General features: G+C 44.1%; 1 long non-coding RNA gene across 4 annotated transcripts in view; it reads right to left on the reverse strand.

The window, feature by feature from the left end:
* Positions 1-25,595, reverse strand: part of LOC310695530 — a 44,487-nt gene that overhangs the window by 8,462 nt on the left and 10,430 nt on the right. For 2 of the 4 annotated variants that reach the window (XR_014520123.1, XR_014520124.1), the window contains one exon: positions 21,570-21,686. The exons of 1 other annotated variant lie outside the window; for it this stretch is intronic. This is a non-coding gene — a long non-coding RNA (uncharacterized lncRNA). Of the gene's footprint in view, positions 1-21,545; positions 21,687-25,595 lie in introns of all 4 variants that reach the window. One more of the 4 variants, XR_014520121.1, reaches the window with a different exon arrangement.

The raw sequence follows: 25,595 nt of genomic DNA on the forward strand, positions 1-25,595 counted from the left end.
CTGTGGTGTACCCGAGGCCTCTGATGAGAAGCTTCTACAGGTTTGTGACGTATTGCCCTTTGGGTGGTCATGCCTCTATGGTGTCCTTCATGAACTCTTTCAGGAAAACAACCCCCCCCCCCAAAACAAATGCCTGTCTCCAATCAAAGCAAGTTTCTAGATCTCATGGTAGGAGGGGATGGATAGATCAGCCAGCACACCGCCCCCCATCACCTGAGGTTTTTTAAACTGGTGATTGACCTTGGTTCTGTCTGCACGCAGAGCACACACTCTGCTATCCATTTGTTGACTCCCGCCTTTCTTTTTCCTACAACTCATTTCCTAACTCAATGTCCTTCCGTCTCACCTACGATTCCTACATTTCAGTCCTGAACCCACCTGCCCCAGTTTTTAAGAAGCTACACTGTGGAAGCAGAACAAACTGCACAATTATGCAGCTATGAGGGCTGGTCAAACTGTTAGGCACAGAGAGGCAACCACTGCAGGGGGACAGCTGCAGTGGCAGCCCCACGCGGAACAAGAGCTGTGTCTGTCGCGTGGCCTGCCCTGCCCCCCTAAACTAGCTGCTGCGCTCAGGTGTGGTGGAGGAGGAATTTGGGAACCTAGGAAGCTGCTCTATACTGAATCAGAACATGGTCCATCCACCTCAGTGGTGTCTGCACTGACAGGCAGGACTTTAGGCAGGGAGCATTCCCAGCCCTGTCTGGAGCTGCCACTGGGATTGCCCAAAATGTAGCAGAGTCAGGGGCTGGGGCTTCTGGATCGCATTGATGGCCCTTACCATTCCCTCCACAATTCATGTACAGAGGCCAGAAGCCTCATAGTTAAAGACAACACTGTTTGAAAGCCTATCCATAGTCCAGTGGTGGCCAACCTATTTTGTTCTTGTTGATTATTTGTTTACAGTCGTGCCACAAATCCAGTCCGAAGTAAGAGGCAGGCTATTTTTGCGTGCTTGTGACCCATTGAGTACATCCCTTTGGCACTGGGGAGGTCAGCACAAAATGCTGGCCTCATTCCATGTCCTACCTAGGTTTCTGGGCGTCCCTGTCCAACGTGTGCACCCCCAAATTCCTTTGAACACTATTGCTTTGGGCACCAATACCTCAGGTTGCCCTCATACGCTAATCTGTTGCTGCTTTCTCTTCTGCAGGGATATAAGCCAACACTACAGCTGGTCAGGCACCATAACTAAACCCATCTCTCTACGTCGTGCTCCCCAGTCTGTCTTAGAGCCAGGGGCCTGGCCTGCTTATTATTATAATTAAGGTCTTAACCCGAGGTACTACAGTGGTACCTCAGGTTACAGACGCTTCAGGTTACAGACTCCGCTAGCCCAGAAATAGTACCTCGGGTTAAGAACTTTGCTTCAGGATGAGAACAGAAATCGCACAGCAGCGGCGCAGCAGCAGCAGGAGGCCCCATTAGCTAAAGTGGTGCTTCAGGTTAAGAACAGTTTCAGGTTAAGAACGGACCTCCAGAACGAATTAAGTTCTTAACCCGAGGTACCACTGTACTTCTGGGTTAGCGGAGTCTGTAACCCGAAGTGTTTGTAACCCGAGGTGTTTGTAAGCCGAGGTGTTTTTAACCCAAGGTACCACTGTACAAGTTACTGATTTTGTCTGTCATAAAAGTATACAGTTTCCATCCAGAGAGAGATGCTGTAGGAGGAACAAATTAAGGCTACTTTGAAAAAGTTTTCTTTTTAGGTAGGGAAATGACCGAACCCAGCCAAGATGGTGCAATTTCTGCAATTTCCACCATAGCTGAACTTTTGCTGAGCTCACCACCTTGCCTCACGTTCCTAACTGGAGAACAAAATAACTGCATTGTGTTAAGCAGTTTCTGCTATAGTTGCTTATTAATCTGCAGCTCTCTCTCTCTCTCTCTCTCTCTCTCTCTCTCTCTCACACACACACACACACACACACACACACACTTTCAGCCTCCTCCCTCTGCTGCTGGAATGAAGATCTAGCCGCTATCAAGCCCACTCATGGAAGCTGTTTAGCAGCGGAAACCAAAACCAGCATTTATTAATTATCAACTTAAGTGCCTCCTTTCATGGATATTTTCAAGGGCCTCCTTATTATTAATAAGAATAATAAAACAGAGTGTGCTTATTAAAGCTCATTCGTTATACAGCATATTGATTACCGACGGGGGGGGGGGGTGCACCGATTAAAAATGCACACATTATACTTGCCACCCCTGCATGGCATTAATTTTGAAAGCTGTAATTCAGACTGATTATTACCCTAAGGATCTTCCTTTTTCTTTCTTTCAAAAATAGAAATTTTTCAATTCTACTCCTCCCCCCACCAGACACACAACCCTCACACATATGGAGAAGATCAAATAACTGCCTTCTGTAATGGTCCAACCAAGAATTGACTCCTATAAGCATGGTAAACAAACCTGATCAAAGTGAATCATCTCTTCCACTTCCTCTAGGGAATTAGCTTTTATTCTAAACTATCAGATCAGGGTAGCCAAGAATTTTGAATTGACAGATGTGGGTGCATTCCCACTTTACATGCTTGAGCCCCTCCAGAAAAGTTTTTGGGGGGCGGTTATATTCTGCAACATGTCAGTTACACAGTAATGGTGCAGTGGTAGTGTCCACACATTCTGCTTTTTTTATAGTGCAACGAAAGTGCTATAGCACACATACACACAGCTCCCCAGAACATTTCTGATATGAAAAATTATAGGATTTCAGCAGGAAGCTATGAGACATGCACCTATTGGAAACAAAGCTATATGCCTGCCCTGAAACTTTTGCAAGAGCAAACAGGAGTGAAAGTGGGGTTGTATTTAACTGCCCCGATACCAGCATGAGCACAAAACATCGTGAATGTGAAATAAAAACAGAAGTCTGGAAGGGCTTTAAATGTGAACTGAATCCAACTCCTTCCGTATCCCTAACAGCTGCTGCTTAAACATGCATGGGATTGGGCTGCCTAAAAGATGGTGCTCTCCCAGCTAGGATAACAGTGGCTATTGATTAGTAAAGGTGATGTTTATCCCCAAAACAAATTCAGAGGTCTAAGCCCTCCAAGCACCCAACACCATGCCACGACAAGAGGAGGGTGAGGAGCTGGACACAAATGCCGCCCCCCTAGGAGCCAGTTGCAGAAGCAAGTGTGAGAGTCAATGTTGCTAAGCAGCTGGTCCCTGGGGTTCCCCGGAGCATTAGACCCACCTGACACCCAGCAGCAACCTTAAGATGGCTGCGTTGGGAGTAGGGATGTCAGAGAATTCCAATGAAAATGGGAGCAGAATGTGCCAGGGTTTCCTTATTCATCCCATATCTGGAATGGAAATTGATCTAGTGAATACGATCAGTATACACTGTTGTTATTTTGATTCCACAAATTGATTAACACCCCACACAAACAAACACATCTGCAACTGGGTTTCCTTTCCTCTGAAATGAAAGAGTGGGATAATGTAATGGTGATGTAATTGCATCATCTATGGAATTAAGAGAAACCTGCAGGTATAGGGTGGCATATAAATTTAATCAATCAATCAATCAATTAATTGGAAAAGCTACATAAGTTATGTAATTTTGCCACAGTGGTGTGCAAGACAAACAACCTAGTTTTTGGCAGAAGATGACCTGCAGCATAATGGAAACAGTGCTGCATGTGACAAGTGCAGAGCAGAGCAGAAAAAGAAGCCTTATTACATCCCTAGTTGGGAACCACAGGTGAGTCATATTCTGTCCTGAGGAAGATCATGCCTTATTATTTACAGAGGGCCTTCTCAGTAGTGGCACCCTCCCTGTGGAACACCCTCCCTTCAGATGTCAAGGAGATAAAGAACTGTATAACTTTTAGAAGACATCTGAAGGCAGCCCTGTATCAGGAAATGTTTAATGTTTGATGTTTTATTATGTTTCAGTATATGCTGTAAGCCGTCTAGAGTGACTGGAGAAACCCGGCCAGATGGGCAAGGTATAAATAAAAAAATTATAATAATAATTATTGTTGCTGTTGTTGTTGTTGTTTTGTTGTTGTTGTTGTTGTTATGCCACTGGCCTCGCTACCACTTCCTTGTTTATTTCAAAAATCTAATTCATTCTATTACACACACACACACACACACACACACACACACTCTTAACACTTTTGTATGTTGCATTCAAAGCAGCTTATGACTTAATCAAAACAAAAGAAGAGTCAGACATCAAAAATCAGTAATTCTAACATAAAACAACAAAACAATGAAACACGGATAGCGGTGCCAATTTTACAGAGCAATCTTCAGAGATTTAAAGCTTGCTGGAACAGCGGCAGCAACAAGTCCTAACTGCCGGCCTAAATGCAACAAGAGGTGGAACCTGGCAGAAATCCTGGAAGCATCTTTATGGGGTGGGAGGGCATTCTGTGATCTAGGTACGACCACTGAGAGATGCCCACCTGCATGATGGAAATAGTCCACCCCACATTGTGGCTCCCCAGCTTCTACTAGTGGCATAATATACTGCCTTTGAAAATGGAGGCGGCATAGAAACCTCTCCTCCATGAGTTTTCTTATGTTTTCATTGTACAGTCCCATATTCTAAAGTGCCACAGGGAAAACCAGGTGTTTTGGCTCACTTAATATATCTAGCTATCTGTATCATTTAACATGTCATATGATGCACAAGGATTCACTCTCATTTTTAAAAAGTACAGAAAGGGGGTTATTCCCAGACTCTTTACCTCCAGCGTTGTTGAATACAGGGCCCCCACTGAGTCAAGGGGTCCCCCAATTGTTTCCTGACACTTGACCCCATTTCCTGTATTAGTTTACTGGTGGAGAAACAAAACCTTTTACAATCTTGTGTGAAAAATGTGAACTCTAAGAGGCAATTTCTCAGGCAGCCACTGTTGAAAGGGAAGCCCTCATTTTAGCTTTTTAGTGAAAGAAAGCAAAAGGGCTGTTTCCAAGAGGTCCTGGCTTTGTTTGGTTCCCTCCCCCCCCCTTTTTTTTTTACCAGCAACAGCTGCTGGGCTAGACAGACCCCCCTTTGATATCATGCCATGAATCCACTTACAGATGCTTTGTCATGCTGTCATCTATGCTCATAAAACAGTCAGAATTGGCTATTCAACAAACACACAATCCAGAGGTGGGGTGGGGGGAGCCTGAGGCCCTCAGCATTAGAAAAGACCCCCACAAAGAGACCCATGGCCACAAAAGGTCCAGAGCAACCCAGGCATGCCCTTTATCTTGCCTGGACTACAAAGGATCTGCAGTGAGGAGATCCAAACAGCTCTCTGAAGCTTTTTATAACCTTTAGCAGACTCTTGTTACCACAGCCACTATGAGGCAGAAGATTTTACACCTGCCCACCCTGAAAGACATCTCAGGCTGAGGCTTCTTGCCCAAAGGCACCAAGCAACTTCCTGGCTGAATGGGGATTTGTATTAATCATAGATATATAATAGAATTGTAGAGTTGGAATTCTAATCCACCCCCTTCAATGCAGGAATATTTCCCCATCGTAAGACTCGAACCCACAACCCTAAGAGTCTCATGTTCTATCAGCAAATATCTAGCCGTTAAATGGAGCTTTCAAGCATTATCTTGTTAGAATCCTTACAGCAACCCTGGAAAGTAGGCTGGTGTCATCAACTTAACAAGGGAGACGGGGCGCCGAGGTGTAGCCAAAACGACTTGCCTAAGCCGCCTGGTCACTTTGTGGTGGTGGGTGAGATTTCTCTGCTTGTAGTTCAGTCTCTTGGCCACATATGCAGCCGCAGTTCACAGAGATGACCCAGCAGATCCAATAACTTCTCACAACAGCTCACAATCTGTCTCACATTCAGTTATACAGATAGAACAAAAAGGGACACAGCCACAGATCCCATTAGGCCACACACGTTTTTGAAAACATACTGACTTTCTGAGTAGGAATGAAGGCTGAGGCGCCAAATTGACAAGAATAGAAAATGGATTCCCTCACCTGGAAGGACAAGGCGCAAGGCCTACTGATGCTTTTGCCATCATTTCTAATTCTGTTCCAAAACTTGTTACACGCCGCCTATTCATGTCCAGTAGTACACAATTGACACCCTCCAGGAGTGGCTCTCCAACCATTTGAATTCACCCTGAAAGGTGCCCTCTTCTTTTATCTCCTGAGACTGACAGGTGCCAACCACCAAGCATCCAGTACACAATAAAGTGAAGAACCTATCAACTGTATCTTAAAATATTAAATGATGATATTAATTATGGTTGGAAATCAGTGTGTCAAAATGGTAAATGAATGGTAAATAAATGGTTGGATTCCCACCCCCTGCCCTTCAGTGTTTCTGTAATGTGGAAGGTATTTTGGACCTCGTTTTCCTCCCTTTGCAAAACAGCCCTTTTGTTTGCCAATCCAAGTCACAGAGGCAGCTGCTAATTTGCTTTTTTAAAAGCATGGTGCATATCCATGGCATCTTGTAAATTTGCGACTCTGTGAAAGGGAAGCCATCTGCAAAGGCCAGAAGGAAAACTCTCCTCTTGTGTTGACAGACACAGTGATGTAAACAGATCCCTTTTTATGTAGCAAAGCTGTTTGTGTCAGATCCACACAGACTTTGTTTCCAGGATATTGTGGCAATAGCACCATAAGGACGTTCTCTTAATTCGGGGGGCGGGGTGGAATGAAACAGTAAATCACCTAAATAAAGCCCCTTAAATGTAGATGCAATATACCCACTATCTTTCTGGTGTTCCACAGTGGCTAAGGGTAACAGCTGTGTGAGAATCTTGGCTCCGACAACTATTAGTACATGGTAGGGGGACGAGGATGACACAGAGAGAGGGATAAGTAAGATGGACCTAGGACTGGTGGGGAAACCCCCACTGCCAGTGGGAGAACCAGGAAAGGGCTAAGAACTGATAGGATCATAGGTGAGGTAGTCCTTGGTGTCATTGGTAACATGTTCAGTGAGAAGAGAATAGCAGGAAACAGCCCTGATGCAAGGGCAATAGCGATGTTAACATCACCCTGGCCATTATGGAAAATGTATATGGGACCCCACCAGCTCTAATTCAGAGACCTTCTGCTGTGGGCCCACCAACAAGAATAGGCAAGACACCAGAGAGCCTTTTGACAAGAGACTTCTCAAATCTTCCCCTGTCGAGGAGGTACCCCCTAGAGCTCTAAATAGGACGGAGCTGGGGAAGGGAGGTTCTTTTTTGCCCCCATCCTGGTTTCCATCTGAGTTCATGGGAAACCACTGTGGACACACAGAGCGAAACAATACCTGCTAGTTTGCTGTGCACTGATACTGAAGAAGAGACGTGAGCCATCTTTTTTATTTAAAAAATGATATTTTCACAAGCACCCCCTATTATCACAATATCGGACCCGAGCCATCTTAAAATTCAGCCACATGTCAGCCCAGCCCAGTGTGCATTAGAACGAAAAGTTACAAGAATATAGAAAGAGCGCTGCTGGATCCCAGTTCAGCATCCTGTTCTCACTGCAGCCAACTGGATGCTCCAATGGGAAGCCCAAAAGCAGGAACTGAGCACAACAGCACTTTTCCCATCTACAATTCGCAGCAAGTGGTATTCAGATAGCGTTCAGACCTCCAACAGTGGCATGACCTTGGTCCAGTATTTCTGAAGGAGCGTCTCCACCCCCATCTTTCTGCCCGGACACTGAGGTCCAGCGCCAAGGGCCTTCTGGCGGTTCCCTCACTGTGAGAAGCCAAGTTACAGGGAACCAGGCAGAGGGCCTTCTCGGCACCCACCCTGTGGAACGCCCTCCCATCAGATGTCAAAGAGAAAAACAACTACCAGACTCTTAGAAGACATCTGAAGGCAGCCCTGTTTAGGGAAGCTTTTAATGTTTGATGCATTACTGTATTTTAATGTTTTGTTGGAAGCCGCCCAGAGTGGCAGGGGAAGCCCAGCCAGATGGGTGGGGTATAAATAATAAATGATGATGATGATGATGATGATGATGATGATGATGAACATAGCCAGCATGGCTAATAGCCATAGCTAGCCTTACCCACCATTAATGTGTTTAACCCTATCTGAAAGCCATCCAAGTCAGCAGCCATCACTACCTGACTGTAGCTAGGCACTCTGCACTGTCACTTAAAGGATGAAGTGAAAACAATCTCCGACAGAAGGCTGGGAAAAGATCTACCTCTGCCAAAAACCTTGGGAGAGTTGATGCTGGTCAGAATAGACAGCGTTGGACAGGATGGGCCTGCAGCCCGACTCCATATGAGACACCTCATGTGTACATCATCACAATAAACCTTGCAGCAACCCCATAAGGTGGGTGAAAGCTATACCCCAATATCACAAGTTTCTGGGGAGGCAGAAATGCATAGTAGCATAATAAATCCTTGCCACACGCAGCCTATATCGATGCTCTGGAGAAATGTTGCTTCCCTTCTCCATTTGTCCCGTCAACTCTTTGCTTTCATGATGCATAACTCAACTTGGTGCAACATCTGCTTTTCAGTAATGAGCTATCATTCTCATCCTTGAACAATTATACCCATTAATACGTGTCACCTATCTATCCAGGGGAAAAAGGAAAAAAATCTCAGCCCTTTATTACTATACAGCCTAAGTATTTGGGTATTCTTTTATGATAAAGCCGCATTATCCTCCAACAACAACCAGAACAATGTAGCAGATAGATTGTTGGACAGATGAGATAGACCAAACTCACTTTTGCAGGTCACCTCAGATCCCCAAATATATTTAGATGATAGACTTCCAGCAGTCTAGGAGTGATTTCCTCTATACTGTACCAAAGAACTGTGAACTACCGTTTAGGGCTAGGGATGTATTTAGAAGGGTACGCAGCACACTCATCAAACTACAATTGTTATGGGAGGATAAAGCACTGGTTAATTTTTAGCAAAAAGGGGTGTTGGGGCTCACTCCTAGATACAGAATTATTTGATCTAATCCCCTAATCCCTGATGTAGAAGGACACTCTCTGCTTACTTAAAATGCAGGAGCATAAATCAATAAAAAACAAAAAACAGAAAAACATTCTAAAGCATCCACCATTAAATCCAGAGTCATGCACTTAGTAGATCCCAAGATGCTGTCTGAAATTAAGTCTTCACTTGAAATCTAAAATCTGATTAAGAAGGGGGTAACATGAATCTATTGGAAGAGCAAGTTTCAGCATGTTGGTGCCACAGCTAAAAAGACTATATTGTATCACCATTAGTGATGGGTGAATCTGCCAGTTTTGGTTTCTCTCAGTTTCTCCTTTTTCCTGTCTTAGTTCAGTTCTCCACATTTATTTATATTTTTAAATGCAAAAAAAAAAAAAAATCTTCCTGAAAATTCACCAGTGTTTCAGTGTGAATTTATACACATTACTTGATTGGCGAACTGCATTGCAAATTTCAGAAAACTGCAAATTTTGGAAGATGGCAACATTTTTGGTTCGCAAATTGTTTTGGAAACTGTGAATTAGGTACAGCCACCTTTAAATGAGGACTGAATCAAATTTCCCTCCATCTTTAAGTTCCCCACCTTGTATTCCCAGACTGTGGAATACTACCTTGCATTCCCATGCTTAGGAAACTGTTCCACGAGATGGGGATGTTGGATTGAAAATAAGCGGTATTGGTAAAAAGATTAACAAGAATATGTAAATATGGATTGATAATGGTGGAAAATATATACTTATAATAGGTTAAGATGCTGAGCAAGGATAAATGATAGAGGGTAAGGACTTGCTGAATTAAATATTTGAACTGGAATACAAAAAGGGAGGTGTGAGGAGGTCAGGAAACTAGTAAATGAGATCTAACATATGAAAATATTGACTTTTTTTTCTTTTTGTTAACTGCTTTCTATTTTGCATTTTTCATGTGTTTTGTTTTTGTATCTTTGTAGTTCTTTTTTCTTCTATTAGGGTTATTCTTTGTTCTTATCTTTTCATGTTTAAACTTTGAAACTTTTTATTGTTTGTAAAAATTCAATAAATATTACTTTTTTTAAAAAAAAAAAAGGAAACTGTTCCACGAGATGAGGAAGTGGACTTATTTAATTGGTGAAATCTTGCATTAAAACACAACAGTGCTCGAGGGAAAATGTGCTTTGGGGAAACAGTAATGCAGCGATACAGCATTTTCTAAGAGCAAGCCAATCCGAAAGGTAACACAAGCTACAGCAGCAGGACACAGGGGTCAAATAAACAAGAAAAAAGCTAATCCCAAAGAAGGGCAATGTGAGAAAATTATGGCACACAACTAAAATATAAGAGGGCAAGTTTGTGACATAACCAGGAGGAGGGTAACATGGATATTTATGTGCATGTATTTCATGTGGTAACAAGCTGGACCACAGAACAGTCCAAGCATCTATCAGAATAGTGAATACATAAGTGCACTGGGAAGCAGCACAAATTATCACCAAAACTAACTTATCTTAACTGAAATGGGAATCTTGGTTCACTTTCTTATTTGCTTTGGTTGCCAGCAAACCCAAAGGCACCGGCATTCCTTTAATTTGCACAACTTAGCTGTCCTGGCCTTTCCTGCCCTGAGATGCCTGGGGGGAAATTGCAAATGTGAGTGGAGGGAGGGGGAGATTCCCCACCGCACTCCCCCAGGTTGATCAGACAGACAGGCTAGTTATCCAGCTGCCCTCTGCTAGTGAGAGATCCGGCGCTTCCTGCCAGCCCACGCACCGCGGGCTAATTGACATGACATATTGACTGGCACTCTTCCGGGGAAGCGGGCAGGAAGGACTGCGCATACCATTCCAGCTCGGCAATAATTACTGATTAAAAACTAGTTAAAAGGCAATGAAGACTGAAACGTACATTAAACCAAACGACCCTCATCTATAGCAAAGCCACAGATAGATTGGCGCGATTATGAAATCATCGCTTAAAATGTCTACAAACATTAATGGCTGTTTGAATTTCCCAGAGATTTATGGGGAGAGAGTGGCTAATTTCACCTGGGCTGCTGCTTTCCCTTCCTGTGCTGCTGCCACAGCCCTTGATGCAAAACCCACAGACAGTTGCCTTTGTTTGTATGCATGTCTTGAATCCCTGGGCCTGCAAAATACACCGTCTTCTATTTTTAAGCCTGCATAATTAAATCCTTTGCTTCATTGTTTTGTAAATGGAAAATGACACCAGTAGCAAAATTAATAACTTTAGAGATGTACCAGGAAGCCAGTGTGCTCTCTGTGTTTCTTGCCGCAAGTGAAATGTTCATTAATGCTAAGGGTATAATAAGCTGCTTCTCCCCTCTGAGTCCCTCGCCCCCTCCTTCTTTCCCCATCATTTAGGAAGTTTTAGTGTTTGTGTGTATAGTATCTGGCTAATTTGGGGTCATTATCTCAGCAGTCACTTTGGGGCACCTCGGTGCCTTGATTTGAGACAAGCATTCAATCTTTTCTCTTCCTCCAATTTAAAACACAGCGGTGAACAAAACCTAAAGAGCCCTCCTGTACCAATGTGTGCAATCAAATTTAGTCGAAATAAACATTCAGATGACTTGGCCAGACCGGCTGGAACAAAGGCTCATCTGCTTCCACATAGCTCGCACTCGGCACCAGTGGGGTCAGCCCCACCCCAGGAGCAACAACTCTTCATCAAATCAGATAAAGGTAATCAAGGTAACTAGAAAGCTGTGAGGCTTGGTAGTTCAGAGGTCAAACTACAAGCAAGCAACACAAATCTCAACTCTCTGCTTTTTAAATAGTGGTTTGAGAGAGATTTCACCCCTATGGCGCACCCATCTTTCTTCTGTCCCTATAGCCTGTCTCAGACAGCAATTATCCAGAAACTGAGTACAGTGGTACCTCGGGTTACATAAGCTTCAGGTTACATACGCTTCAGGTTACAGACTCCGCTAACCCAGAAATAGTGCTTCAGGTTAAGAACTTTGCTTCAGGATGAGAACAGAAATCGGGCTCCGGCGGCGCGACAGCAGCAGGAGGCCCCATTAGCTAAAGTGGTGCTTCGGGTTAAGAACAGTTTCAGGTTAAGAACAGACCTCCGGAACGAATTAAGTTCTTAACCCGAGGTACCACTGTATGTGGATGGCGTTCTGGGTTCACCTCAAGGACCACCTCTCCCCATATGAACCAACCCAGACCCTGCAGTCATCATCCATGAGATGTCTGGAGGGTGGCAACATGAGAGCGAGCCTTTTCTGGGGTGGCTCCCCGTTTGTGGAACACTCTCTCCAGAGCAGCTCACCTGGCTCCTACATTACCGATTTTTAGGCACCAGATGAAAAGGTTTCTCTATAACCAGGTCTTTGGATGATTAAACCTTTTGGGGCCTTTTAACTCTACAGAGGAAGGTTATTGGTTGGTTTGTTTTTATGAGGTTTTTTTGTATTTTTATGTTGTGAGCTGCCTTGTGGTCTACAGATGAAGGGCGGTACACAGATTTAATAAATATATAAAGGAATAGGCTTAAGATGCGGATTGTGCATTTATATTTAATAATCAATTTTAATAAAAGAAGAGGCATATACCAGCTTCCTCATGAAATTCTGAGCAGGCAGGTCTGTAGAAGGCAAACTGGCAACATCTGATCAGCATATAGAAATTGCAACCCAGATATCGTTTTTCCATGGATGGTAATCTTTATTAAGCGACTCACTGCCCTCTTTACAATCAGCGAGGAAAGGTATCATTCAATAGCTGATTTGACAGACAGGCCTGGTTTGCATGCAGCGCCAAACTACGGTTTAATGCAGCTGTAGGGAACCTTTGGGGCTGAATGACAACTCCCATCATCCCTGGCCTTGAGCCACACATCCAGAGGCCGATGGGGACTGTGGTTTTAGAACAAAGATTCACTATAACTGTATTAAAGGGTCATGGTCAGACCTACAGAGACTTTGGTCCTTCCGATTTTGCCCATCTCAAACCCACATCAGCCCGGCCAGAAGAGCTAGTGGCCAGGGAAGATGTAAGTCATCTTCAGGAAGACTGAAAGTTCCCCATTCCTGGCTTTTTGTTACATGCACGAGCATCTAGTGAGACAAAGAGGAAAGTATCAGAAGTGTTCGTTTCCATTTTTAACTATCCATGGTTATCTGCTGTGACCAAACTGAGGGCTGCAGTTATTTTACTACAGATTAGAGCACAGAAATGTGGCTAGCAGTACATTTTGGGGGTGGGGGAGCCAGGATCATTAACCACCGTTTGAAGTTTGCTTGCTTGCCAAAACTAAAAGTAGGGAACATGTGGCCCTCCAGATGTTAGACTCCAACTCTCATCGGCTCCAGCCAGTAGAGCCAGTGTTCAAGGATGATGGGATATGTATTCCAGCAACATCTTAACTGCCCTGAGTCCCCATGCCTGCCCCAAACCATAGTTAACACAAATCATATTTTGACCAAGTTCAAACATAACAAGTAACCATGGTTAAGTGATAATGAACCTCCCTGCAGGCTGTTCATCAAGAAGAAGAAGAGTTTGGATTTGATATCCCGCTTTATCACTGCCCTAAGGAGTCTCAAAGCGGCTAACAATCTCCTTTCCCTTCCTCCCCCACAACAAACACTCTGTGAGGTGAGCGGGGCTGAGAGACTTCAGAGAAGTGTGACTGGCCCAAGGTCACCCAGCAGCTGCATGTGGAGGAGCGGGGAAGCGAACCCGGTTCACCAGATTACGAGTCCACTGCTCTTAACCACTACACCACACTGGCTCTCAAAGGAGGAGGAGAGAGGCGTGCTCCTCTAGAGCCAAATTATGATTACACTAATTGCTTTGAGCAATCTATGGGACTTAGTCACAATAAACTTAAACCCCATTTATTTCAGTGGGACTATTCCGAATACGACAAAGTCTGGATCTGACCCAAACTGTCCGTAGCAAACAAGTTGGATGAATAGTCAAACACTTCTCAACCAACTTTATTCTCAGCTTGGTATCAGGAGTGGGGGTGAGTGTTCATCTCTCCCTCTCAAACTATTATGTGGGTGTTGTCACATTAGCAATGTCATCATCTTACCCTGATTAATTGCTCACCAGTTTCTTTACTGCACAAGGGGAAAACATACATTAGGAATAGATAGCACTTTAATATACATGCATTCTGCAGCTGTCTCATTGGGGGAAATTAACTTGAAATATATCATTTGACGTCAAACTGGAAAATTCTGCTTGAAAATTCCTGTAGCACCTAAACTGAAATGTCACAATATTCAGTCTCATCCACACTCTGCTTCCCCTAAAATATCCTGGGAACTGCAGTTCCACCCACTGCGCTATAATTCCCAGCGCCCTTAACCAACTAGTTTCCTTGATTCTTTGGGTGCTTTAAATGTATGGAATGGGACCAACCAGAATCTTAGTGTATTTACTACTAAATTATATAGCAGAAGTAGGAAGGGGAGGCATCCTGGAAATTCTGGGATGGTTATAAATGCAGGCAGTTTGTCAAGTTTCTGAATTAAGACATAATCATGGTGGCTTATAATTGCTAATAACAAAAAACCCACCTCAAATAAATTAGTGGATCCCTATAGGACAAAAATGATGCTTTGCTCAAACAGTTATTCCCTTGTATGTTCTTTCCCCCTGCAGAACATGCCATCATGATTGATTGACTTGAGCTCTGAGAATATCCATTTCCCATTACTTCAACTCACACACGTTCTTGCTCTGAATAGGAGGGGAAGGAGAGGTTCCCCCCTCATTGCACCCCTCCTCTTGTAACAGGCCTGCCTGGTGCTGATATATTGGGAAGGAGGAAACCAGGAGAATAGGGACTTGCTTTAATGATAAAACTATAGCAATTTGGCTCTTCAGAGGATAATCCCCTGTTCACACTTAACTCAAGGTTGCCACAGTGAGAGAGAAAACATGACCCGGTTTAGAGGCTCTCATCCCCCCGCCTTTCGTCTTCTTCTTGAGAACTACTGTATTTGATAACCAACCCAACAAGGACACTACAGTAGGCAGCTCCCCTGCTGGAAAAAGGAGAGAGAAGTGCGCCTCTCTCTTACACTGTAATTTACGGACAAAGAGAAAAGAAAAGGATTGTGCTGTACAGTTTGTCAAATTGGCTCAAATGAGACCATTTTTGTTTTCTACCTCTCTCTTAAAAGTTAATGCGTCGGCGCCTGTTTTGACAGAGGCTGAACTCGCCGCTGGCTTCCATTTGGCTCCTCGCTCAAAGCTAATTAGGACGTCTAGGTTGGCCTGCGCTAAGTGCTCACACAGCTTTGGAGGTACTTAACCTGGCTTAGGGATTCAATCAGGGGTGACCCCTGGGGCTGGCGACGCGTCCCATCTCCCTGGCAGCAGCCTTCCGCTGGCTGCTCAAAGAGACACAATCCTCCCAAAACCGCTGGCTTGCTGACACTGATATGCCTCACAGCCACACTGCTGCTGCTGCCGCCACAGTCTTTGTGGCACAAAGGTTTCAAAGGCCTGTTAACAAGGCCTGGCAAAACAATCTGGGTGATTTGGTGGGCACCCAGCGGATGCACTATGTCTGCGCAGCTTTGTAGGCACGAGTAAGTCTTATTTTTCCTACCCAAATATCAATTTCTTTGCCTAGGCAAACTGTTTTGTTTTCAAGGTTGACCAAAGACTCCTGGGAGGATGTTCTAGGGGTCATAGGGCTGACTGGATCTCTCTCTCATAGAAACAAAAGGAAGTTGCTGGTTCAGCTAACTCAGTATTGTCCACAGTGACTGACAGGTGCTCTCCAGGGTTTCAGGTACTTCCAGCTGCACCTAGAGATGTTGGGGATTGGAACTGGAATCTCCTGCATGTAAATCAGATGCTCCAGCATCGAGATTCCCCTTCTCCAGGACTGGAGGAAGACCTGAGATCAGAGCTTCACTGTTGGTATGGCCAAAATGGAGACATAATGGGGCAGTAAGGACAGAAGACAATTCTGTGGGATGAGGCCAATGGCCCATCGAATCCACCATCCTGTTCTCTTAGTAGCCAACCAGATCTTTGTGGGAAGCTTGCAAGCCAGACATGAGCACAACAGCATTCTTCTCACCTGTGATTCTGAACAGCAGAGGCAAGAGTGTAGCCCTTGTGGCTAGTAGCCATTGGTAGTCTTGTTCTCCCGTGAATTTTCTAATTCTCTTTTAAAGCCATCCAGTTTGGTGGCCATCACTGCCTCCATTGGGAGTGAGTGCCGCAGTTTAACTGTGCTGCAAGGAAAACTTTCTTTTCTGTCCAACGTCCAGCAGTTCAGAGGCAAGCCAGGGGAGGACCAGGAACTTGGAAGCAATTTGATCTGAAGGATTCAACTGTCCAAGTTCCCTGACCCACCCCTAAACCAGGATGAAATTTCGACAGGCTCAGAAACATGTCTCAATCTCTCACTCCTTTAAAAAGCCTTTTTAAAAAATTAATGCAAGGATAGTTTAATCACAGCATGGTGCAGGGTTTTCCCACCGAAGTACATTTGAATTTTGTTTCCCACCTGCCAAATAACCCCCCCCCCACTTAGGATTGCAGCTTAAGGAGCCTAAATTCTGATATTACCTCTTAAAAAATACACCCATAGCTGGTGTGAGTGGGTGTTACTACAGACCAATTTCTCTTCTCAAAAGCTGTTGAGATTCTTGTGCCTCCTTTGCAATGAATTTGCAAAGATGTAAGATGATGTAAGAGCTCCGAGGGTGAGCAGGCAGCACTGACAGGAACACACCTCACCGATACACACTTTTATTGCAGAGGAGAAGCGGGAAGGATTTCAGAGCAGGAGAAAGAAGATTTCACCTCTTTAGCCTTTCAAAACGGAGATCAGAAGAAAACTAGCAAACTTCAATATGTAAAGCAAGGGCCAAGGCCTTTCACAATCACTGCTTCTGTGCACTTGCTGAGAAAAAAATGGCAACTTCAAAAAAATCAATAAAAATACATAGCTAAGTGAGGTTCTTCTGCCCCTCCCCCCCACAAAAATCCTAGCTACGCCCATGTTAGGTCTCCAGCTCTTTTTGGACTACAACTCCCATCATCCCTAGCGACCAGGACCAGTGGTCAAGGATGATAGGAACTGTAGTCCAAAACCAGCTGCAGACCCAGGTTTGGGAAACACTAGTCTAATCCTTTATTTTGAATGCCATCTAAACTGGTGGAAATTAGGTATACAAGCCAGGCCATTGGTTTGTCTGGCTCTGTGTCATCTGACCTGGTTGCCAGCGCTCTCCAGGGTTTCAGACAAGGGTCTTCTCCCAGACCTCCCTGGAGCTGCTAGGGCTTGAAACCTGGGACCTTCTGCACACAAAGCAAATGCTCTCCCACCGAGCCATGCGCCTTCCAGCTCCATCTGAATGATAACGTCCTTTGCTGGTGGCTGCAGGACAGCCAGGACCCACACACGGCTTACACAGGAAAATATATTACTGCTGAGGTTTATAACATACCACAGCCACGGCCGGAGAGATTTATGCACTGCCTCTATTGAGTCTGTAATCGTCGAAAGGTGATGTCAAAATAACGACGAGACCCTGATTTATGCTGACAAAAGAGCCAGTAAAATATCAGTGTGGCAGACAGAATGGGTGTTCGGGGCTGAGGCTAACCAAAACAGACTGGATCCTATCGGTTTTCCTGGTGTATTAATAACTGGAGTAACATGCAATCACAATCCGCTACGCCACTGCGTGTGAAAACACTGTCTGGCAGAATCACCACCTTTGCCTATGTGATGCAAAGTATTCTCATTAATTGACAGATATAGATCGTCATAACCACCCTGGCCCAGCTGCCACCTGGACCCCTCCTCTCAAACATAATAAACAGCTGAGCAACAGCACTAAGCAAAAAAAATACTGGTGACGAAGGGGGCAGAGGGGTCAAAGTAGATTTCACCATGTGTGTCTTTGTCCCACATGAGAATTCTGAAAACCAAACCACTGTATATTTTACTTCGACACTCCCGCTGAAGCACACCCTATTGATTATGATGATGTTAACTTTTCAAGGAAGCACACCTAGGATTGCTGCCTTATTATTTCTTTCTGGTTTATAACCTGTTTATCATTCACATATTATAAAAATGCCTTTCTTTCAAGTAACCTCAGGGGTCCAACCACAGAGTCAGAGGCCCAAATACTTTCAGGGGGCAGTTTCCCCACCCTCCCAAACACAGTCCAATGAAAAGTTAAGCACTCTGATATCCCAGTGATTACAATGGGAGAGGTTTCAGTGTCTGCTTAACTTTTGCCATTGATAGAAACAGGATTTTTTAAAGCACATGTTCTGACTGGATTGTACTCTCCAGTTTTGAGTATTTCTAGTGAGAAAAGTACCCCCCCCACACACACACACACACATTTCAAATACAGTATTAGCACTATTGCTAAAGCATTCATTCAGAGTGGATCACCAACCACATTTATTTATTGTTTGTTTGTTAATCCCTCTTTGCACAGTTCCTGACAACTTTCAGTTTATAAGTATATAAACTCCATCAAGATCTCCATCAAGGCTAATCTCCATCCACAAATCTTTCCCAAATCTAGCAACTGTTAAACAAGCAGCCATAAGTAGTTGTCTGATGAATTCCTTACACTGTACAGCCAACTACCATTTCATGCAAGGGATCTGTTCTGGCCCCTGTGTGCGTCATTGGAGCACTTATAAACATGCTCCACCCCATTCTGCCCTTTTTGTGATGTGTTGAGTGATGTTTGGGGGCCATTTTGGGGTTCAGCGCTGTGTGCGCATCTTGCAACAGTTTGCAGCACATGTTCCAGCACAGGGTCTAGACCAACACCAATCTTCTATTTCCATTTCAAAGTCATTTCCCCATAACACTTTTAAAACTTGATAACTCACCAAATTCCTTGTCTAGCGAAAAAGAGTGGAGACTAAACCCTTCAATGCTGAACGAACAGATTCAATTGGCTTTTCAAAAAAGGCAGTGGCGTAGTGTGGGTTGTCAGCACCCGGGGCAAGGCAAGTAATTTGCGCCCCCTAACCCGTGGATTTGCGCCCCCTAACCCTAACCCCCAGATGTTGCGCCCGGTGCGGCCAGCCCCCCCTGCACCCCCCACGCTACGCCACTGAAAAAAGGTACGTTGCCCTCAAGCCTGCTCTTGTATGTCTTTTTTTTTTTGCTAGAAATATAGTGCTCACTTGTCTCCACTGAGACCAGTTTAAAGGTAAGTTTCCTATTATTACTTTCATTTACTAACAACATGTAAATATTCAGCATTTAAAGGGGAATGTGGGCTGCTAACTATGTTGATCCCACACACATACTGTATTTACTTGAATCTAATGCTCACCTTTTTTTGGCCAAATTACATTGCAAAAATTAAGGTGTGCCTTAGATTTGATGGCACATTTACAATCGCCAGCAAATACTTTTTTTGCTTCCAAGGTTCTGAAAATTGAGGTGCGCATTAGATTCAATGGCACATTAGACTCAAGTAAACACAGTACGTATCCCTGGCGGAATGAAGCTAGTCCGAAGAGCAAAAGATTACAGCAGTATTTATATCAGGGCAGAGGTGAAAAACCTTTTTGAGCCCGAGGTTCATATTTCCTTCTGGGAAACCTTTCAAGGGCCACATGCTCGTGACAGGTGGAGGCAGAGGAAAAAGTGGAAGGGGCAAGTAACAAAGTAACATAAATGTTAACTTTGCACCATAGGCTAGTTTCTACACGCACGTATCAGAATCAAGGACTCATTCCAGCCAGGCAAAAACACTTTGGGTTTGAAGCAGGGTCACTGAGGTATGTGGCTTGAGGAAAGTGCTGAAGGCCAGAGAGAGGCCTGGGGGGGGGCAGATTTAGCTCCCCATCCTTGCCTTAGAGTCAGAAGGAGTTTCAAAACCAGGACCCAACATACCAGCCTGCCACAGACTGACCCTCTTATATTTACGTAGAGAAAGGCAGGGATGCTTTGTTGAATGAGTGGATTTTGGCTAGGGACAAAGTCTGGGAGCTCAACTGGCACAGGCTGGGATGGTGGGTCAACACAATGCCAGGCCAACAAAATCCATACCCAAATGAGCTTTGAATATGGCAGTAACGAAAAATGCTGAATGATCAAAAGTAGATGGTTCCAGATGACAAAATCACTGAAGTGAGCTTCACGACACAGTACATGGCATGTAAAATAAAATACGTTTGGCTCATACCATTTTGAGGGCACTGGCCCCACTTCAAAGGACTAGACAGTAGGTTCATGGCAGAGCTCTGAAGCAGAAATAACAAAGAAAATGGTGCACCTGTGCATACACAGAGGGCTTTCTCACTACAGTCTTTCCACAGAATTCAAGAAAGGCTTACAGAAGTGATCATATATCTGCCACACAGATTAAAAAGCCCAGCACCTCCTCTTTTTTTTTTTTTAGGAATTCAGCACTGACACCCCACACCTCTACTAACCAGCAAGCTAGAACCAGAGGACACATAGAGACAACATTCAATAATTCTATACGGTTTTCTTTACTTCCAGCCTATTTCAAATCCTTTCCCATCACATTTTCAAGACGTGGGATTACCTTTGAAGGTGACTTGGAAACTACAACTAAGCCAGAATGCAGCAGCTAGACTGGTGACTGGGAGTGGCCACCGGGACCATATAACACCAGTCCTAAAGGATCTTCACTGGCTCCCAGTATGTTTCCGAGCACAATTCAGTATGTTGGTGCTGACCTTTCAAGCCCTAAACGGCCTTGGCCCAGTATACCTGAAGGAGCACCTCCATTCCCATTGTTCAGCTCAGACACTGAGGTCCAGCTCCGAGGGCCTTCTGGTGGTTCCTCCCTGCAAGAAGCAAAGTTATAGGGAACAAGGCAGAGGGCCTTCTCGGTAGTGGCACCCTCCCTGTGAAATGCCCTCCCTTCAGATGTCAAGGAAATAAACAACTATCTGACTTTTAGAAGACATCTGAAGACAGCCCTGTATCAGGAAATTTTTAATGTTTGATATGTGCTGTAAGCTGCCCAGAGTGGGCAGGGTATAATAATAATAATAATAATAATAATAATAATAATAATAATAATAATAATAATAATAATAATTGTTGTTGTTGTTGTTGTTGTTGTTGTTGTTATTATTATTATTAACATTGTCTCTCTAAGGACTAGAAACTTAGTTTTCAAAAACAAGAGGCTTTGGGGTTTGTTTGTTTGTTAACCTGTACTCACAGTCTTTTTACAAAGTGCTTTGGGAGTTGCAATTCTTTAGTTTGTATTCTTTAAGGCACCCATGAGAGCAAGGATATTTCCCAGTTAAGATCAGCAGAGCAGCATTTAGAAAGAGACCTGAAGATATGTATTATAGCACTTGAATGATCCAATGCCAGATTTCTTTGTCCAAGGAGCAGCTGTTTGAGTTAAAAAAAAACCTGTGACAAGCAGCTCCCTCTGTGATGCTGAGAACACCCATTCAGCTGTCAATACGGATCATCAATGACATTGTATAAATGCAACATCGACAGAACACCCCGTGCCAAGCCTCTATCGATCAAAGTGTGCAGGAGATTAATCTCATTGGCTCTTCAGGGTATCATATGACTTAGTCTATTAGTACAAGTGGGTCAAAGAAAAAGTAAGGTCAGCGATGTAGTGCACAGACAGAGAATGACAAAGCATGACCTTTCATTGTGAGAACTCGCTTACGATGCAGCCACATTTATTTCTCCCGGCCGATGGTTAAAAGCTCATCTTGCATATCCTTCCTTGTCCGCTATGGTTTGTATCAATCAAAATAAAACTCCAATGCAGTCCAAGTTCTTGCTTTAAAAGAAAAGAAAAAATAAGAAAAAGACAAAAGATATTCTACTTAGCACCTTCAAAACACATCACTTTTAACAATACGTGGACCATTAGCAATCAGCCTGCCATTCTGGTCCGTTTCATAGAAAATCAAGAGGCAAAATAATTGAGTCAATAGGAATACAAAAGGGATTGCTTCTCCAGCCCTGTTCTTCTGTGACAGGGTTGAAAATGTAAAAGCTCAGGGAATCAAAAAGAAGAAAGGGAGAATTGATTTGATTCACTGCTTCAGCAGAGGCAGAAATTTAACACTGGGTTTTTTGTTTTGTTTTTTGCATGCTCTCCTATAAGGTGTTGCTTTTCTTTTTTTTGGGGGGGGGAAAGGAGGGAGAAGAGGGTTACACTAGAGACAGAAGGGAAAAACACCTTTGATCAGATTGAAGGCTTGAAACAAGAAAGGAGTTGGATATTTCTGCATTCAATCCAAGTTCAACATGGAAAGTTGCAGTTTCAGATTCCCAGATTGAATGTTTCATATAGTGGATCTTGCTGTACTTGGGGCAGAGCTTAATGGCATCTGGCATGTTAGGATGCTCCCGGTGGCTAAGAGTGAAGTCTGATTAAACTGAAGAGAAGGGGAGTTCATACACTAGGGGTGGAAAAATTGGCCTGGTCCACATTGTTAAGCAAACTGACCAAATTTATGCTTCCCTAACTAATACATCCAGTAGTGATGTATGGAAGTGAGAGCTGGACCATAAAGAAGGCTGATCACCGAAGAATTGATGCTTTTGAATTCTGATGCTGGAGGAGACTCTTGAGAGTCCCATGGACTGCAAGGAGATCAGACCTATCCATTCTTAAGGAAATCAGCCCTGAGTGCTCACTGGAAGGACAGATCGTGAAGCTGAGGCTCCAATACTTTGGCCACCTAATGAGAAGAGAAGACTCCCTGGAAAAGACTCTGATGTTGGGAAAGATTGAGGGCACAAGGAGAAGGGGACAACAGAGGACGAGATGGTTGGACAGTGTTCTTGAAGCTACCAGCATTAGTTTGACCAAACTGCAGGAGGCAGTGGAAGACAGGAGTGCCTGGCGTGCTCTGGTCCATGGGGTCACGAAGAGTCGGACACGACTAAACAACAACAACTAGTACATGGTCCAGAACATTATTTCAGACTTCTCTGAACTTTGCAGTACAGTTTTCAACTAAATGACTATCAAAACACATTAAATATACATATTTTATGGAAACTTTTTAAAGGAAAAAATATGTTTAGAAATGCAGGCACTGTGGTAAAGATGGTATTCAACTAAATTTTACATATTGAAATTAATGGGCCTAACTTAGGACTCAGCTACACAGCTGCAAATAAAACATTTTTAATGTGTTGTAAAGTGCAATACACAAATGTGACACTAGATGGTGAAAGTGAACTATGCAAAATTCAATGTATTTTTCAAAACGTTTTTTAAAAAAGCATTTTCACAGCATTTTTAATATGTGTGTAAATTCCACATTAGTTGTGGTCATTCAGTGGGTGTACTCTGAATAAAACTTAATTGCATACCACCCACAATATAAATTTCAATACGTATATTCTAGTAAAATATATATTTAAATACAAATCTTCAGTTCGTTGTTTTTTAAAAAAATGCAGATTAATGCAGAAATTGGAACAGGCTTGTGAATGAACCATATGCAAAATTTGCAGAGACTGATCTGTCTATCCCTGTTTGTAACGAAAACTCTGTCAAGCCAAGCTGGGAAAAAAGCAAACATCCTTGGTCCTAGTCCCTCCCCATTGAATGTTAGAGACCTTCTGCTAGAGACTGCAATCTGAAATTTTTGGTCAACCTCCTGAGATCTGGCAATACTAACCTTTAAAAGAGATTTTAGCTCCTGTGCTCTGGAGTCTGCATTCAACAGGAGTGAGTGACTGGCAGTGCCTTGAGAGACATTTTCCTCCCTGCTATAAGAGGCAGCATCACCCAACCCAGGTGTTTGCAGGGGTGTATGGTGTGGACAGATTGGCTGGAGACAGACAATAGTTCCCAAAGAAAACTGAATGTCTTTGGGATAAGGCTTTGCTTTACATGGTGGACACGAGCCCCAGTTATGGAACAGCCTTCCCAGGTAAGTTCACCTGGTACCATCTTTTGTGCTCTTTTTGGCTCCAGGTGAAGATCGCTCTGGTCACACCTAGGCCTGATGAAGTCTGTGCCTTTCAGTTATTAAAATTGTGTTTTAACTGTGGAGGCACAACGTCTCTGGTTTTTGCTGCATTTTATGTTCTTTTTGTATTTATATGGCTTTCTTACTCATTGCAAGCTGCCTAGAGAATTTAAGAGGTAGAATACAGAGGCTGTAAATAAAATACTGAAAAATTGTTCAGGTCCTAAAGTTTCACCTCCAATCAAATATGTTTGAAAGGTTTTTGAAGGAATACAAAAAGACTTGTTTGGCCAATAGCAAAGGTGGGGCGACTATGCAAATAATTATAGTGATTATCATCATCACTCTCTTCTGCTGAAAGTACCTAAATGATATTGCAGATTTAAAAAAGGTGTAACAGAGTACAACCAAAATTATTAGGGAGCTGGATCAACTTTTCTAGAGGTAGTTGGAGGGTTGAAGGTGACAAGAGAAGGGGGTATTATAATAGGTTTATAAAAGTATCTATGGTGTGAGGAGAAAGTGGGTGGAGAGAATATTTTCCTCCCTCTCCCATAACCCTAAAACTGGGGTCATCCAATGAAATGGATGGGCAGGAAGTTCAAGACGGTCGGGAGGAGCTATTTAACCGAAGTGTTTCTGCATCACAACTCCTATCATCCTTGCCAGCTAGGGCTGATGGGAGCTTAGTCCAGAACATATGGATGGCCACAGGTTTCCCACCCCTGACATAAGTGTGCAATTCATTTAGGCTGCCTTAAAGGTACAGGTAGGGAACGCGGGTGGCGCTGTGGGTAAAACCTCAGCGCCTAGGACTTGCCGATCGCATGGTCGGCGGTTTGAATCCCCGCGGCGGGGTGCGCTCCCGTTGCTCGGTCCCAGCGCCTGCCAACCTAGCAGTTCGAAAGCACCCCCGGGTGCAAGTAGATAAATAGGGACTGCTTACTAGCGGGAAGGTAAACGGCGTTTCCGTGTGCGGCTCTGGCTCGCCAGAGTAGCTTCGTCATGCTGGCCACGTGACCCGGAAGTGTCTGCGGACAGCGCTGGCCTATAGAGTGAGATGGGTGCACAACCCTAGAGTCTGGCAAGACTGGCCCGTATGGGCAGGGGTACCTTTACCTTTACCTTTAAAGGTACAGGTAGCTGCTAGCTTAGATAGCTTTTAAAGAACAGTAGCAATTTCAAAGAAGGGAGGGGGGATCTATCAATGGCTGCCAGTCACGATATCTATAAGGAACTTCCATGGCAAGATGTAGTGCACCACTGGTTATCAGCTGCTGGGAGGAACTGCTGCTCTTGCCCTCTTTGTGGGCTTCCCTAGAACCATATGGTGGGCCACACTGGAAACAGGATACTGGACTAGATGGGCCATTGGTCTGATCCAATAAACAGGCTTTTCTCACATTCTTATGGGCTATGGAGAGGGACTTCAGTGGGAGGAAGGTGTGAGTTATTGTCAGGAATAAGTTACTGTCATAAAGGTAAAGGTAAAGGGACCCCTGACCATTAGGTCCAGTCGTGACCGACTCTGGGGTTGCGGCGCTCATCTCGCTTTACTGGCCGAGGGAGCTGGCGTACAGCTTCCGGGTCATGTGGCCAGCATGAATAAGCCGCTTCCGGCGAACCAGAGCAGCGCACGGAAACGCCGTTTACCTTCCCGCTGGAGCGGTACCTATTTATCTACTTGCAGTTTGACGTGCTTTCGAACTGCTAGGTTGGCAGGAGCAGGGACCGAGCAACGGGAGCTCACCCCG

Source organism: Podarcis liolepis, assembly GCF_965112155.1.
Source record: "Podarcis liolepis genome assembly, chromosome: 16".
Classification (NCBI taxonomy): Eukaryota; Metazoa; Chordata; class Lepidosauria; order Squamata; family Lacertidae; genus Podarcis; species Podarcis liolepis.